The sequence below is a fragment of the Dipodomys spectabilis genome, unplaced genomic scaffold (genome assembly GCF_019054845.1).
Source record: "Dipodomys spectabilis isolate Male_0828 unplaced genomic scaffold, ASM1905484v1 ptg000017l, whole genome shotgun sequence".
Lineage (NCBI taxonomy): Eukaryota > Metazoa > Chordata > Mammalia > Rodentia > Heteromyidae > Dipodomys > Dipodomys spectabilis.
Window position 1 is genome coordinate 19,678,553 of NW_024870694.1, and position 15,958 is coordinate 19,694,510.

At 39.9% G+C, this 15,958-nt stretch overlaps 1 protein-coding gene and 1 non-coding gene across 2 annotated transcripts in view; one reads left to right on the forward strand and one right to left on the reverse strand.

Moving 5' to 3' along the window:
* The window catches only part of Igf2bp2 (insulin like growth factor 2 mRNA binding protein 2), a 157,254-nt gene that overhangs the window by 62,765 nt on the left and 78,531 nt on the right, over positions 1-15,958 (forward strand). The window lies entirely within an intron of this gene.
* Positions 1,408-1,536, reverse strand: LOC122099992. Its single transcript, XR_006146063.1, has one exon. It is a non-coding gene; the product is annotated as a small nucleolar RNA SNORA40 (small nucleolar RNA).

The following is a 15,958-nucleotide window of genomic DNA, read 5'->3' on the forward strand; positions in this document are numbered from 1 at the left end:
AACCAACTGGGCTGGGAAGGTGGCTCAGTGGTAGAGCGCTTGCCTTGCATGCATGAGGCCCTGGGTTTGATTCCTCAGCACCATATAAGCAGAAAAAAAAATCAGAAGTGGTGCTGTGGCTCAAGTGGTAGAGTGCTAGCCTTGAGCTAAAGAGCTGAGGGACAGCGCCCAGGCCCAGACTTCAGGCCCCACGACCGGACACCCCCCCCCCAAAAAAAAAAAACAAAAAACAAGCAACCAAACAAACAAACAAGAAACCCTTGTAATATAATCAATATGTGATCTAACAAAAGGCATATTAAGGTAGAAGTGAAGAAAGGGGTGGAAGTTTGGTTGGAAACATGTATCTGATACTGGGATATACTATAATAAGAATTTAGTGGCTAAACTCTGGGCTTTATAATAGCTAAAATAAAATAAAGTGGTTGCTACTCAGCTCCCACATTAGAATAAAGCAGGGACTGTCTGCTGGAGAATATTGTTCTGTGAGTGCCTGTCAGATAATGTTAAATTCGTCCCTTAGTGGGGAAGGAGCAGATCTCTAAACAGGTTGTACTTGTGTAAGAGGAAAGATGAATAAAAATGGCTAGTTAAGGCAAAATCCATAGACTCAGAAAACTACCTAGTAGCTGGCAGGGGGTAAGGTAGATGAATTTATCATGTGCAAGCTTTACCTAAATAAAGCTGTTACTTAATTTTTTAAAAGAATATAAGAAGATGAGTACCTTGAAATAGTTGGGGAAATTTGAGGCATATTTGCTGATATAAAGACATTGCTTTTCTTTGTTAATGCATGATAGTGCTACTGTAGTTACCTAAAAAAAATCCTTATCTTTTATTTATGCAGATTGATGTATTTATAAGTTAAAGATTACACTATCTGGGTTTAGCTTTTACATTAATCTTATGGGTTAGGGGAGATGAAACAAAATTACCTGTTAAAGCTGGAGTAGTTCTCTCTCTCTCCACTTCTGTATAAGTTCCAAGATTGTTATGACAAATGTTATGACAGTTTTTGCCATTATCTGCTTGCTCACTGCAAAAAATAAAAGTCTAGCAACACAGACATTATCTTTGCTCATGAGGAATTACACTATTCACAGCACGTGTCTCATTTGCTGATTTATGAGTGACTTTTGAGAGCTTGGAAGCCTGGGTGCTGGCCCTAAGTCACATGTGTAAGCAAGCATGAAATTCTAGTAAGGTCATCTGTGGCTTTTTCAGCTCTCCCCATGTGGCTCAGATACTGCCACCTTTGGGTTACAGGAGGAGAACTTTCCACTCTTAGGAATGGTAGAGGACAAAACAGCCCTTCCCTCACCCCCCCCCCCCCTCGTATATCAACTTTATTCTCAGAGCAACCTGTGTGAGTTAACAAACCCTCCCATTGCCAACTGTTGTGGGAGTCATATTCCTTCTTACATGTACCAAAATCTTATATCAGCATTGAGTTCTGGGTTGCAAAAGAGGATTTTCTATTTGCACCTGTCTATAAGTCTTTGTTACAAATTAAACAAAGACACACACACAAATGTTTCAGCTCTTCATCTCTTAAAGTGCCCCTCCCCACACACTTGAGAGTAGATATATATAGATTTTAAGCATAATGGTAAAGAATGGCATTTATTCTTGACTTCCTTTACTAACTTGAAAGCCACTCATATATCGAATGCAGCACAGATCCCTGAGTGTGTGGAGGAGCCAGGACCAAAATCAGTGTGGTACATGTTTGATTAAGAGTTGTTTGATTAAGAGTAGATGCCAGCTTTTTTCTGGTTGTTTTTAGGGGAGATTGAAATAGTTGCCCTATATCCTTCTCTGATTCTGACTGGAATGGTTATTCATAGTAATATTTATTACATTGATATCCTAGGTATTGCATTACATTCAGTATACAGGTTAGTTGTAACCAGAGGTGACTCTTCTATTCAGCAAATATTTGTGTGCCTCTCATATACCAGGTAGGTCCTCTCACAGTAACCTACAAGACACTGACTTCTTATACTAGTTTTGGGTTCCTAGTTCTAAAGAATCAACACCAGTTCTAGGAATGGTAGTGGCTGCTAGGAGTTGACAGACTATTCATCTTAAAGTACAACAGGTAAAAAAATACTTTAAATGTGGTTAAATGCCATTCCCTTGAACTATATCCCCCAAAACATTTGAATTGTTGAAAATACCAAATGTTCCAGACAAGAGGATTGGACACACCTATTGTATTTAATGAATGTTTCCAGATAATGTTGCTTTTGATGTCAATGAAAGATCTAGGTTTCCACATTACTTGGACTTTAATGGATTCCTGAAGTTGCAAGGCTTCATGATAAGATGGCTTTTATATATTTATCTTTTTTTTTTCTTCCACTGAGTCAAAGTCTCTTTTGAAATTGTCTTGTTGGCTATAAAGCAAATACCACCACTGCCCTGTGAATCTTACCCTTCAGCCATAGCAACAGCTTACCACTTCCTGAACATCTGCTCTATGCCAAGCACTTTATTTACATTCATTATCTCACTTAATCCTCAGAGCAAATCCCATGAGGCAGGTGGCCCTGTCCTTGTTTTACAGAGGAGAAAACCAAAGTTGAGTGTCTTTCCAATTTGGACATCAAACCCAGGTTTTCTTAATTCCAAAGCCCACTCATGCTTTTCTTGTGTGTGTTGCCTCTTTTGAGCGTTTGGTAAATAGCTGAATTGATGCTTAATTTGGATGCTTGAGAGATCTTTTGCATGCTAAGTTTATATGAGATGAAAAGGTTATGAATATATAGAGAATATTGAAGCATTAATTGAATGGAATCTTCATCAAACGTCTGTTGTGTTGCCATAAAAAGGAAGACACCTCCCCGCACATTGCCTCCTATTCTGATCAGGGTTTCATAAACATTCTCAGTGCCTAAGGCAAAACTGTTCACAATCTCTGTGGGAAAGACAATGACTGTTCCTGGTCAGGTGGCCAGTGAGCCTGATTGATTTTAGAACATACTGTTACTAACAGCTAGTCTCTTCAGGTGGGAGCCAAATATGTAAATAGCTGTGGTCACAGGCTGGTGGGGGTAGATGTGTGGACATAAAATAGATCTTTAATAACCAACCAAAACTCAATCAGCAAACATTTACTAAGCATTTGCTATGTGCCTGATACCATGCTAGTAATTGAAAAAAAAAGTTTGTGATACAGCAGCTCCTCACAGATTTATATTATATTTAATTGAGGTAAGTAAGACTCAGACAGCTGGCACCAGTGGCTCATATCTGTAATCCTAGCTAGTTAGGAGGCTGAGTTTTATGGATCTCCATTTGAAGCCAGCTTGGATAAACAAATCTTAGAGATACTTCAGTTAATCAGCAAAAGCTGGAAAGTAGAGGTTGCTTGTGATGTGGTAAAGTGCCAGTCTTGAGCAAAAGAGCAAAAGCAAGCGGCTCTGAGTTCAAGCTCCAGTACAGGCACAAAGAAAACAAAGACTTATAGAGAGAGAAGAATGTAAAAACAGGAGCTTTGTCTGTATTTTTGTTTTGTTCTCCCAATCACCTTATTTTGGTAACTAGCTTATTGCCAAGGAACTCAAAAATAGTTTTTGAATGGGTAAAAGAACAGAGACAAGAATGTAATAGATTTTCTGATAGCACTACAAGGGGAGTAGGATTTGAACCGGTTTATTTGAGTAAGTAGAATTCAATGCAGGGAAAACATCAAAAGTAGTCTGTGTAGTTGTGCAAACCTCTGTGCTTGGGAGGCTGAGGAATAGGGATAATGAATTTTCTGTCAGCCTCAGCTAGACAGCAAGACTGTGTCTTGGGAAGAAAAAAAAATAGTCTAGAAACACAGGTGTGTATAATGTGTCATGCGAGGCAGTTGGTTTTGCGAGGCTAGAGATAGGACTGTAACAATGGAGGATTTTGAGTGCTGGACAAGACATTCAGATTCTATGCTGTATTTGTCTGAGTTTCTGATTAGCTGAGAGATATTAAGCAGGTGGTGCTGGATGGAATGAACTAACTGAGCTGGAAGGCCAGATAGGAAGCTATGGATATGATGAAGGTAAGAAGGTCTGAAATAATAATATTGAGTGAGGAAGCTCAAAGAAAGAGGCAGGCTGATGTGAAAAGAAGAAACAAAACTTGATTGAGAATTGGTGGCTCATGTCTGTAACTCTAGCTACTCAGGAGGCTGAAATTTGAGGATCTGATTCAAAGCCAGCATGGGCAGAAAAGTCTTTGAGAATCCATCTCTTTATTTATTTATTTTTTTTTTTTGGGTCCAGTCGTGGGGCCTGAACTCTGGGCCTGGGCACTGTCCCTCAGCTCTTCAGCTCAAGGCTAGCGCTCTACCACTTGAGCCACAACACTGCTTCTAGTTTTTGGTGTTTAATTGGAGATGAGTCTCATGGACTTTCCTGTCTGGGCTGGCTTTTTTTGTTTTTTGTTTTTTTTTGGTTTGTAGGGCCTGAACTCCCCAATAATATGTATATCTCTCTTTCCTAGTAATGCTGACTATCCTAACATGAGAAGGTAAATACAGGTTTAGATAGGAAAAGCAGGAGCTGAGCGCTGGTGGTTCATACTTGTCTGTAATCCTAAAGTCCATGAGATTCTTATCTCCAATTAACCACCAGAAAACCAGAAGTGGAAATGTGGCTTAAAGTGATAGAGCACTACCTTTTGGGCAAACAAGCTCAGGAACAGTGCCCAGGCCCTGAGTTCAAGCCTCATGGCCTACCTAAAATGGAGGGAGAGAGGAAGAGAGGGAGAAAGGGAGAGCGAGGGGGAGGGAGAGGGAGAGAGAGGGAGGGGAGAATCAGGGACAAAGTTGAAGAGGCTGGGTGGTATGCCACAGGCAGGCACCTGGCCATATTCAGGAATTATATCAGTCACGCTTAGTACCAGGGAAAGCTGGACATATTGGAGTTCATGGCCTTTGTGAATGCCTGGTGTTGGGAAGGTAATTTCTCTATTCATAGTTGCCAGTTCTATGAGAACCCTTGGAAAGGCACAGTGTAAACAGAAAGAGTTGTACTTTATCTCACACAAGGCCTTTGATTCTTTAGTAATATTCACTAATAAAATGAACAGTGTAGCACTTAGGTTTGTTTCCTCTATGCTCTCAGATCCCTGAGTTGTCCCTGTAGTGAACTAGAAATTAGAACAATGTAGGTTTAGAGGTATGTGTAGATAGTGTCTGCCTAGCAAGCATGAAACCCTGAATTCAGTTGTCAGTACCAGACACAAAACAGTGTTAAATAGTTGTGTCTTAATTCTCATTTTACTTATTTGAAAGAAAAGTTTTAAACTATGGCTTAGCTTCTGGCCTTGAGGGATGTATGTATGTTCTGATTTTATTCAATTTCACTGACAACATTGGAAAGTGGGACAGATGCTTTATTTTCATTGGAGTACAAAAGGAAAGGGTTTTATAGACTACTACTAGCAGAAGATGAATGGAGGTGCTATTTTATTTTATTTTTTGCCTGGGGCTTGAACTCAGGGCCTAGGCATGCCTGTGCCTCTCCTTGCCCAAGGCTAGCATTCTACCACTTGAGTCACAGCACCACTTCTGGCTTTTTCTGTTTATGTGGTACTGAGGAATGCTTCATGCATGTTAGGCAAGCACTCCACCACTAAGCCACATTCCCAGCCCATGCTTTTTAATTAACATATTTTTGGGGGAGTTGGTTTGTTAGTCTACAAGTTAATTCAGTCATCATTTCTTTAGCTTTATCATCCAACATTTATGTCCTGGTGTATGCTTAGTGATGGAGGCCAACAGTTGCAAATATACATCTTCATTCTGTTGGGTCTTGAAAATATAAAACATGTGAGAGAGGAAAGACTCCGAGGGGCTAAGTAATTTTTGCCCAACTATGACATCACACCCTTTTAGCCATTAAATTAGTGTGTTTTCAAAAACCATTTAAAGATTTGTGCAGTATATTAAGTGAAAAGGATTGCGGGAAATAATAGCACAATTCTATATTTGTAAAAGTGCACTTTGCCTATAATAACATTAATCAGATTATTACTAATAGTTCTCTTTGGGTGATTCTATCTTTAGTTATCTTAATTTGTGTGCATGCATGTGTGTATGTATGTGTATGTGCATGTATGCGTGTGTGCATGCGCTTGCACATGCTGGTACTGAAGCTTAAACTCAGGGCCTACGTGTTGTACTGTCCCTTAGCTTTTTCACTCAAGGCTAGCCCTCTACCATTTGTGCCACAGCTCTACTTCCTGCTTTTTGCTGGTTTAATGACATAAGTATCTTACAGACTTTCCTGCCCAGGTTGACCCCAAACCTTGATCTTGAGAGCTCAGCCTCCTGAGTAGGTAGGATTATAGATATGAACTACTCCTGTCTTAATCTCAATTTCTTTCTTTTCTTTTCTTTTTTGTTGGTCATGGGCCTGAACTCTGGGCCTGGGTGCTGTCCCTTAGCTCTTCAGCTCAAGGCTAGCACTCTACCACTTGAGCCACAGTGCCACTTCTGGTTTTTTCTGTTTATGTGGTGCTGAGGAATCGAACCCAGGGCCTCATGCATGCAAGGCAAGCACTCTACCACTGAGCCACCTTCCTAACCCTTAATCTTAATTTCTTTATGCATCAGTTTTGTAATAATTTTGTGGAAGTGAAACAAGTTTTTCAAAAGGAGAGAATGTACACTGACATATAAATTTCAAAGGGAATACTTATGTATAGGTAATGCCTATCTTTGGTTGTCTGGGTGAATGAATGATGGTCAGACCTTCTCCATATTTGCTTTTTTTAGGAATCATGATAGAAAAATTGGGGATCACAGGGGGTGTTAGGTGAAAATGCACCAGGTGGAAGGGGTGTGACATTTGAGGGCGTTTGTATTGGAGCCTAAAATCAGGAATAGCAAGAGAACTAGGAAATCCAAGAGGACTATGAATGATATTTTCTCAGGAGAATACTATTTTATCTTGAAATCTTGTTGGAAATTCAGAGCAGCTGGAAATTTTGTGGAAATGGATGTCCTGGATTACAAGTGACCTGGGTAGAGAAATATAGAAATCTTCAGCAAAAATAACTAGTATATGTCTGAGTCAAGCAGAAACGGTCAGATAAGTTGATGTTAGGGGAATGAACCCCAAGATAAGTATTCAAATTTTTTTTGTTTTTGTTTTTTCCTTTCATGCAATTGTTTCTAACATATTTATAAGATGATCTCTTTGTTGCTTTGTATGTCCCTCCCCCATGGTATAACCCATGCTTTCACTGTATTTGATGTTGGTATAATTTGTGGAGGGGAAGGGAAAAAACAAATCATTTAACTAGGGATACAGGTGGACCCATTGCAACAATGAGATGTACAAGTCGTTATGTTGAAAAACGAACTTTACAACTTTGGTGGGGGGTAGGGGGAAGATGGGAAGGGATGGGAAGGGGAAACAAAGAGGAGGCAACAATGCTTGATAAGAAATGTACTCATGGGGCTGGGAAGGTGGCTCAGTGGTAGAGTGCTTGCCTTGCATGCCTGAGACCCTGGGTTCGATTCCTCAGCACTACATAAGCAAAAAGAAAAAAGCTGGAAGTGGCGCTGTGGCTCAAGTGGTAGAGTGCTAGCCTTGAGCTGAAGAGCTGAGGGACAGCGCCCAGGCCCAGAGTTCAGGCCCCACGACCGGACCCCTCCCCCCCCCCCCAAAAAAAAAGAAATGTACTCATTATCTTGCCCACGTAATTTTAACTCCTCTGTTTGGTATTCTCACAATTAAAAAAAAAAAAAGAAATCTTCAGCAAAGACCAGGCATGACAGTGTTGGTAGTTTGGGGTTTTCTATGAATTAGTTTTTGGGCTAAAGCTAAAGATGTATTATTTCACTGAATGCTGTCATAGGTACACTATGAGCTGTAAAGTTTTAAGTATTGTTATGCTTGTTTTACAAGAAGCTGTAGCTCAAGAGACTGCCCAAGAGTTTAACAGCTTAGTAAATGAAACAGCCAGGATTTGAACCCCAGGTACATCTCTAGAACTCATGTGTAGCTCAGGGTGATAGAATAAATATGTTACCAGGTGAGATAGGTTTGGGATTAAGGGAATTTCCTTTGCTTTGGAAATTTTCAAATGCCCCAGAGGATTATCTAACAAGATCAACAAGGTATTATCCAGCATTAAGGGCAAAGTATGGGCATTCATTGAAGAATTTCACTATGCAGCTTTCCATTGTTGTTAACAGAATATTTTCCACAAAGAGTAAGCTTCCTCTTACCTTTATACATGCCTTGCAGTAGGAAAGCCAGGAGTTATCCTCAAAGTATGGCCACCTTACCACCAACTGGAATTAAATTCTTGGGTTTCATCCAGAGACTAGAACTGGGGAGAAGGGATCCTGCAGAGTGTGTGTGTATTAACAAGTCTTTGAGGGAATTCTGGTACATGCTAGAATTTGAGATAACTGAGCCAGGAGCTCTTACCTTTGAAGAGTTTCTAGTCACATATTAAATCAGTAAGGGGGATAAATGCCGAGAAGCTATTGTGTTGTGGGTGTACTTTTAATTTTTGTTGGATATGTGTGCTTGCCTGATTTATCACAGGAACAGGCTCTTTTCTCTCTGAACAGGCTAATTTATGTTCTTGGCTTGATGTCAGGGACCTTTTGAACACACTGTAACTTTGTTAAATTGTAATAGTGCCTTTCTTTGCCTTTTAATGAGAGACTGTATCTTGGCTAATTCTAAATCCAATTGTAGATTTGATTTTACTTTTCATACTGGGTAGGAAAACAACTTGAGTTTTTTTTTTTTTTTTCAAAATTACCCAGAGGAGAAAGTGGTGTTCATAAATAATAAGCATGTATTAGTGCCACTGCACCTGGGAGAAAGTATCTGGGGAGTTACTATAGAGATTTGATAATGGATTGCTACAGTGCAAGAACTCCAGGGCAATATCTATTCAGAGGGCAATTAGCCCTTTCGTTAATTGTTTACACCTCTTCTAATGATGCTAATTGCTTGTTTCAACCATAGACTACAGAATTCATTATCATTATTAGTGTCTAATCAGTAATTGATTATGCATTTTAATTTCTCTAATGGGTTGAATCCCAACTTCACAATGATTTTCCCTTCCTGACATTTGTTTTTAAGGCCAACGACTCATAAACTAAAGAGGTAATTATCCTTTTATAGCACAGCCTTGGCATATAAATGTTTAGGTTAAATTATTGTTCTCAATAAACTCAATACCTGGAAAATGGAAAAGTTCTTAGATTACTATGCTTATCTACAGATTATTTCAATAGCTAGTCAGAGGACCACGTGAAAATTCTGATGTTATCAGTGACTGGAGTTCTTTGTGTTAAGAACCTGGGGAATGGGTTTCCCAAAAATGACCACAGTGAGGGCTGCACGGGGCAGGGGAAGTGGCAGTGGAATAGTCTCAATCTAGAGTCAAGTACTTTAATCTCTAATAGTGTTACATAACATTCATTGCCAGATCTACTGGTCTAGAGTTTGTTGGTTATCAATTTTTAGAAATAAACAAATTCTATAACACAAAGGTTTTTATATAAGCACTTACTGGGTGGAAAGGGAATTGGTATTTGAAAGATTTAATTTCTCACTATAGTAAGGGCAGAAGGCTTTGTGGTGTATTTTCCTAGGTGCCACTTGCTACTACTGGTGTTAGACTCAGTGATTCTTGTTTACTGATACACTGAGCTCAGGCATTGATACCTCATATTATACTAAGAGTGTATCCTTTATACCAATAGTAATTTCTTCCTCTGCATTTTTGTCCCTTGATGCTGAGGGCAGTATGACTAGAGGATTCCTTTAAAAAAAAAAAAGATTGGCATGTAGTGGTGGTGGTACAGGCCAGGAGGCATGGCTCAAATAGTAGGATGCCTGCCTAGTAAATGCTATTCTTTGCGTCCAAACACCAGTACCACAAAAAGAAAGAATGAGAAAGAGAAACAAAGTCAAAAGAAAAGAGAACACTTCTGTGTATGCTGGTATTGGGGCTTGAATTCAAGGCCAGGGCACTCTCCCTTACCTTGTGTCACTCAAGGCTGGCATTCTACCACTTAATCCCTGCCTTTCACTTCTTACCTTTTTTTTTTGGCAGGCGGGGCAGGGGTGGGGGTTGTGGGGGTGGCGGGGGTTGGGAGGTGGTTGGGAGGTGGTGGTTTTTCACAGGTCTTGGGGCTTGAACTCTGGGCCTGGGTGCTGTTCCTGAGCTTTTGTGCTCAAGGCTAATAATGTTCTACATTGGAGCCACAACTCTACTTTCAGCTTTTGGTGGTTTGAAGATTCTCAGCGACTTTCCTACCAATGCTAGCTTTGAACTGTGACCTTCAGATCTCAGCCTCCTGAATAGCTAAGATTACAAAGGTGAACCACCAGCACCCAGCCAGCTCAGGCTGGTTTCAAACTAAGATTCTCAGATCTCAACCTCCTGAGTAGCTAGGATTTTAGGCCTCATGTACCAGCACTTGGTGGTGGTGGTGGTGGTAGGGAGAACTTTTTATTACATTTTGGACATTCCCAATCTATGGAAGAAATCTAGCTAGCTACTGTGCATACACACACATACATACACACACATACATACACACACATTAAACCTCTAATGACCATCTATAATCCTCAATGACCAAATCTTCAAGTCCACGGTTGGTGACAGTATTCTATAAAGTTAGGAAGAAATGAGGAATCTGAAAGTTATCAGTTTTTGCACTTTTTACATATATAACTTCTTTAAAATCTGAATTTCTTTTTTCTTTCTTTTCGGCAGTACTGGGGATTGAACTCAGTGCCTCACGCTTGTTTAACAGGTACTCTGTTACTTGATCCTCACCCTAAGCACTAAAATTTAAATTTCCTAAGGCAATAAGAGTACTTGTTTAAAAAATCAAGTTAGAAACTAAAAGTAATTAATTTTAAAAGAATGAAGCTCTTAGAAAGTCAAAACGTAATTCCATTGCCAATTGTTTGGATAATTGTCTTCGGCTTGTAGTGATGTGGAAGGTGTTTTGATTTTGACTTTTTTTAGGTCTCTGATTTAGTTTTCTGTTTTGCATGGTTTTTGCTTTTATTGGTTGATTGACTGATCGATGATTGATTGTTTTTGCTTTTGTCACACTTTGAGGTGGCAAAAATGAAAAAAAAAGTGCTCATGTTCATTGCATGGTTATAGCTGGATACCTAGATTTTTTTATAGGCCTGAGTTTCTAACTTAAAGCAACAGGAAATCCTTTTTTGATCCTGGTTCCAAACATAGAATATTTTTTCTTCTGCTGTGGAGTTCAATTAATGTCTATAGAAAGACCTAGCTCACAAATCTTATCAATTAAACAAAAGTTTAAATAACAGTTATAGTTCCCTTGCTCGCATAATGCTTCCTGTTACCTTCATCCCCATTTCTAGTCTACCTCCACATATAATCTGCCTTGTGAGGGCTCACAAAAATCAAGGTAGGTCTTACAAGTTTGTGAGAGAGAGCTAGCTTTATTTTGTTGTTGTTTTAATTTAACTTTTTTGCTTTTTTGAGGCAGGGTCTTACCATGTAGCCCAAGCTGGCCTCAAACTCACAATCCTTTGGGATTACAGATATGTGCTACCACACCCACCTAGTAGACAGCTGGATTTTTTTTTTTAATCCAGAAGGAAGAGACATTCAGTTTGAACTCTAGTGTCCAAGTGCTTAGAAAGGCTATTCCTGAATTGCGGTTTCTCTGGTTTGTCTCCCAGTGTTGCTGAGGAAAATAATAATCAAGTGGCTCAACCTCTGTCTTTACTCAGAGGACATGTTTTACTCAAGCCGGGTGAGTGGCCCTGCCATCAGAGCATCTGCCATTAAAAACGCAGATGTTCGGACTCAGCTGGTTTCATATCCACAGCTGCTGGGAGTGGTCAGGTGGCCCATCAATTGTAGCAGCACTGGAAGATGGCTTCCCTACCCACTGAGGATATCCCCAACTAAAATGTGTCAAGCCTTGTAGACTATATTTTAAGTTGTATGAATAATGGCTTTATTGTTTCAGAACTAAGGATTAGCTTAGAATTGAATTTTCATGTGTGTGGTGGGGGCAGGTTCTGATTAAATGATAGTTAAACACTTCCATGTTTTCCAGTAGGTTGTGTAATCACCACCTTGGGAGTCCTTTATATAATAGGGTAGATTCTCTTCAGTCTGGAATGGTCCAGTTGTGGTTCTACCTGAGGGAAAGTTGTCTTCCCAAACCTTGCTTCTGTTAGCAAGCAACACTTTAAAACTGAACATGGCTTTGCTTAAAAGAAAGCTTTCAGACCACCCACCAAAAGTTTGGACTTTGTATTTTTCCTCTGTGTACAGCCTCCTACCAGTCAAGATTTTTATTTCTGTGTAGCAGTATCTACAGTATTAAATGTGATATTTCAACCTGTTGGGAAGAGCTAGATTGTGGACTGTGACCAGAACTGTTTATTTGGCCAGCTACCCCAGCCTCTGGTTTTGTGGCCAGTTTTTTTTGTGTGTGTGAACATCCCCTCTTTGCCTTCCTGCTCCAGTGAACGGAAGTGGGAGTTGTGAGGGCGGAATGGGGAGAGGACGATCAGAAGATGGTTGGACTCATTTCTGAGTCATCCCAGGCATTCCTAAATTCTCTTGCTTCCATCTTGGCTAGGCAGTGTTTCCCACTGGATGGTCAGACCAACTTTCCCAGCCATCTCTGGGGGTGGAAAGAAAACCACACCTTGCTGTTTCAACCAGTTAACAGGCAGTTCTTTTCAGTAAATATTTATAGAACTTCCCTCCTAACCTCAAACCCTGTAACCTTGTACCTCTAAAAAATGTATTCTCTTTCCCTGGGTCTGGCAGTACATCTCATGAGGAACTGATGATGCCTTCATCTGTAGGGCAAGTCCTGATCTTAACTCTATAAACTTGGTGCACTGTCTCTTTTCAGGATAACAGGAGTTTGTGGTGGGTTGTCTTTTACTATTTTCCTTATTAATTTGTCAAGTTTAATCCTTGTGGTAAGAGTAGGTTCAAAGCATTGTATGGAGATGCCCAAACCTCAGACTCTGTGCCATGGCTTCCCCAGCTGCTGAGTATAGGGCAGGGTCTTGAACCTCTACAGGCTATTACCTTTTCCATGAAACAGAAAGAAAGGCACTCTGGTCGTTTTGGAAGTGAATTAGAGATAACCTAAATATTCCCACAAAAGAAACAACATTGAATTCGATGAAAACAAAGAAAGGAAAAGAAGTTGTTAATAGTAGTTTCCTCTGATGGGGTCATAGGAAATTTTAACTTTCCTACAATGGACATTCATTAACTTTCCTTCTTTTTCTTTTTCCTTTTCTTTGCAGACTAGATTATACACAAAACTTCATGAAACACATACATACATAGTTTTTTGTTTTTGTTTGACGCTGGGTGCTCTGCCACTGGCTTGAGCCACAGCTGCACTTCCAGAGTTTTGGTAGTTAATTGAAGATAAGAGTCTCATGAACTTTCCTGCCTGGGCTGCCTTTGAACCATGATCCTCAGCCTTGCAAGTAGCTAAGATCTCCAAGAACCATTGGTACCCAGTCATAAACATAGTTTAACAAATAAGTATAAAGTTAATACCCATGTATACACTACTGAGATTGAGAACATTAAAAGTAACATTACTTTTTAATCATTGGAATACTAACAGCAAAAACTATATTTAAAAGTATTTTTCCTTAATCTGTCAAATTATTATGGCAGGATGTGAAAGTACTCATGCTCTTTAAACCTTAAAACATCTATCAAATGTTAGAAGTTGTATCTTGCCTTTGAAGTGCCAAAATGACAGGTGCACATAAACAGTAAGTCATTGCCAAAGCTCAGGCTGCTGCTTGCGTCCTACAGAGCTTTGCACTGAAAAAATGTATCAACCATATCACAGGGTCTGTCTGCACATTTGCCCTTTACAGGCAACCCCTCTAGGTATAGTTTTAGACACTTGAAACCTGTTGGACTAACTTGATGTTTAAAGATTATTGATATATATTGTAAAAACAATTTTTTTCCTTCTACTATCTGTCTGTTCACTTACCATACTATGCTTTTTTATTTGCTATTTAATGGCATCCTAAATGAAGAAAAATGTATTTATTACTATTTTTACTTTTCACCTTTATATATAATACAATGCAGCTTAAAATGCAAATACAAAGGTATTTAGCATGCGTACAGAGTCAACAGAATCATACAGTTCACATTTTGAAAATCATGTTGTTCTTACCAAAACAGCAGATATTCTGCATCATGCTGACTCAGTTGTGTTGACTGTATCTCTAAATATGTGCACATTTTCCCAACACTGTTCATTTTCAGCTTACCAGGGAGCAAGGACTATTGCAAAATGGACTGGGGGTTTTCCCTCTTTTCCTTCTCACCTTCATCATACCTCACCATTTTTCAGTGGAAGGGAGTGGCTAATGTGAGGCGGTAACATGAGTAAGGAAGGATAGTGTAGAGTTTTGTGGTTGCTCACATGTTTTGGGGCACTCCTGCCTCTTGCTATGTTCAAACAAGTTCTAGTTCCAGAGGAAAGCATGGCTTCTTGGTACTGCACTTCTACTTAATCAGAGACATCACATGCTTACCTTAAACTTGCCCTGCATCTTGCTGAATGAATCCTGCAGTTATGTAGCACCACTGGGGCCCGATGTAAAACAGTACCAAGGAATGGCAACATGGTAGTGCACCTACATATGTTCCCTTGCTCCATTGGACTTAGCTACATACAAATTCGAAGAGAAATTAGTAAATTCCTATTTGGTGACAACAGTACATTAAAACCAAGTGTGTGGTTCTTTGAGTGCAGGGTCCTGTGTGCCTATGTAGATCACACACCATAATACTCATTACTACCTCCTGTTGCTGTCTCCCTTTCTACACTTCTGTTCTGGTTATGAGTTCTCCTTATCTGTTATCCCATGGGGTCCAGGGTTCTTCTGTGTTCATGGTGAATTCCTGTTTGGTTTTATTTTGACAATGACAAATAGCAGTTAATTCATGGATAAGGTATGGCTCCACGGTTGATAACCAGTTTATTCTTTCATCAAATGTCCCATGAATCCTGAAAAGGTAAGAAACAAAGGTGAATCTGAAAAGTCAGGCTCAAGATTTAAGGAAGTTTAAGAATATCAAAATTTATAACCAGTAACTTGAAGATTATACTTCTGCTAGCCTCAAGATGGTCTCTATATGGTACTGCCAACAGTACCATATAGTTGGTAAGATGCCTGCAAAACTTGCTGAGCTTATCTTCAAGAGAAGTTTGTATCCTTCTGAGATACTTTGCACTATGCTTTGGATAGGAGCAGTTCCTCAAGGAGAAAAAAGCCAGACATTTGCAAGGAATTTTGACAGTCTTTTAAGTGAGTGTAGACTTAAGAGTGTAACTCTCTGTGGTGCTGTGTAATCAGTTACTCAGGAGGTGGCAATTGGGAGGATTAAAGTTCTACACGAACACAATAAAAAAAAAAATGAGCAAGCCAGGAGCCATGGGGATCACAGTTTAAAGTCAGTCTGCATAGCAGGAAAGTCTGTGAAACTTCCAATTGACCACTAAAAAGGCTGGAAGTAGAGCCGTGGCTCAAATGGTAGAGCACTAGGCTTGAGCATAAAAGTTCAGGGACTGTGCTCAGGCCCTGAGTTTGAGCCTCAGGATCAAAACACACACACACACACACACACACACACACACACACACACACACACACACACACACACACACACACACACACACACACACACACACGTTAGCAAGACCCCTATCTCAGCCAGTGGCTCACTATTGCTTTGTGCCTGTTATCCTCACTGGACAGGAAGCATAAAATAGGATTGTAGACTGTGCTCAGGCCCTGAGTTTGAGCCTCAGGATCAAAACACACACACACACACACACACACACACACACACACACACACACACACACACAGAGTTTGAGCCTCAGGATCAAAACACACACACACACACACAC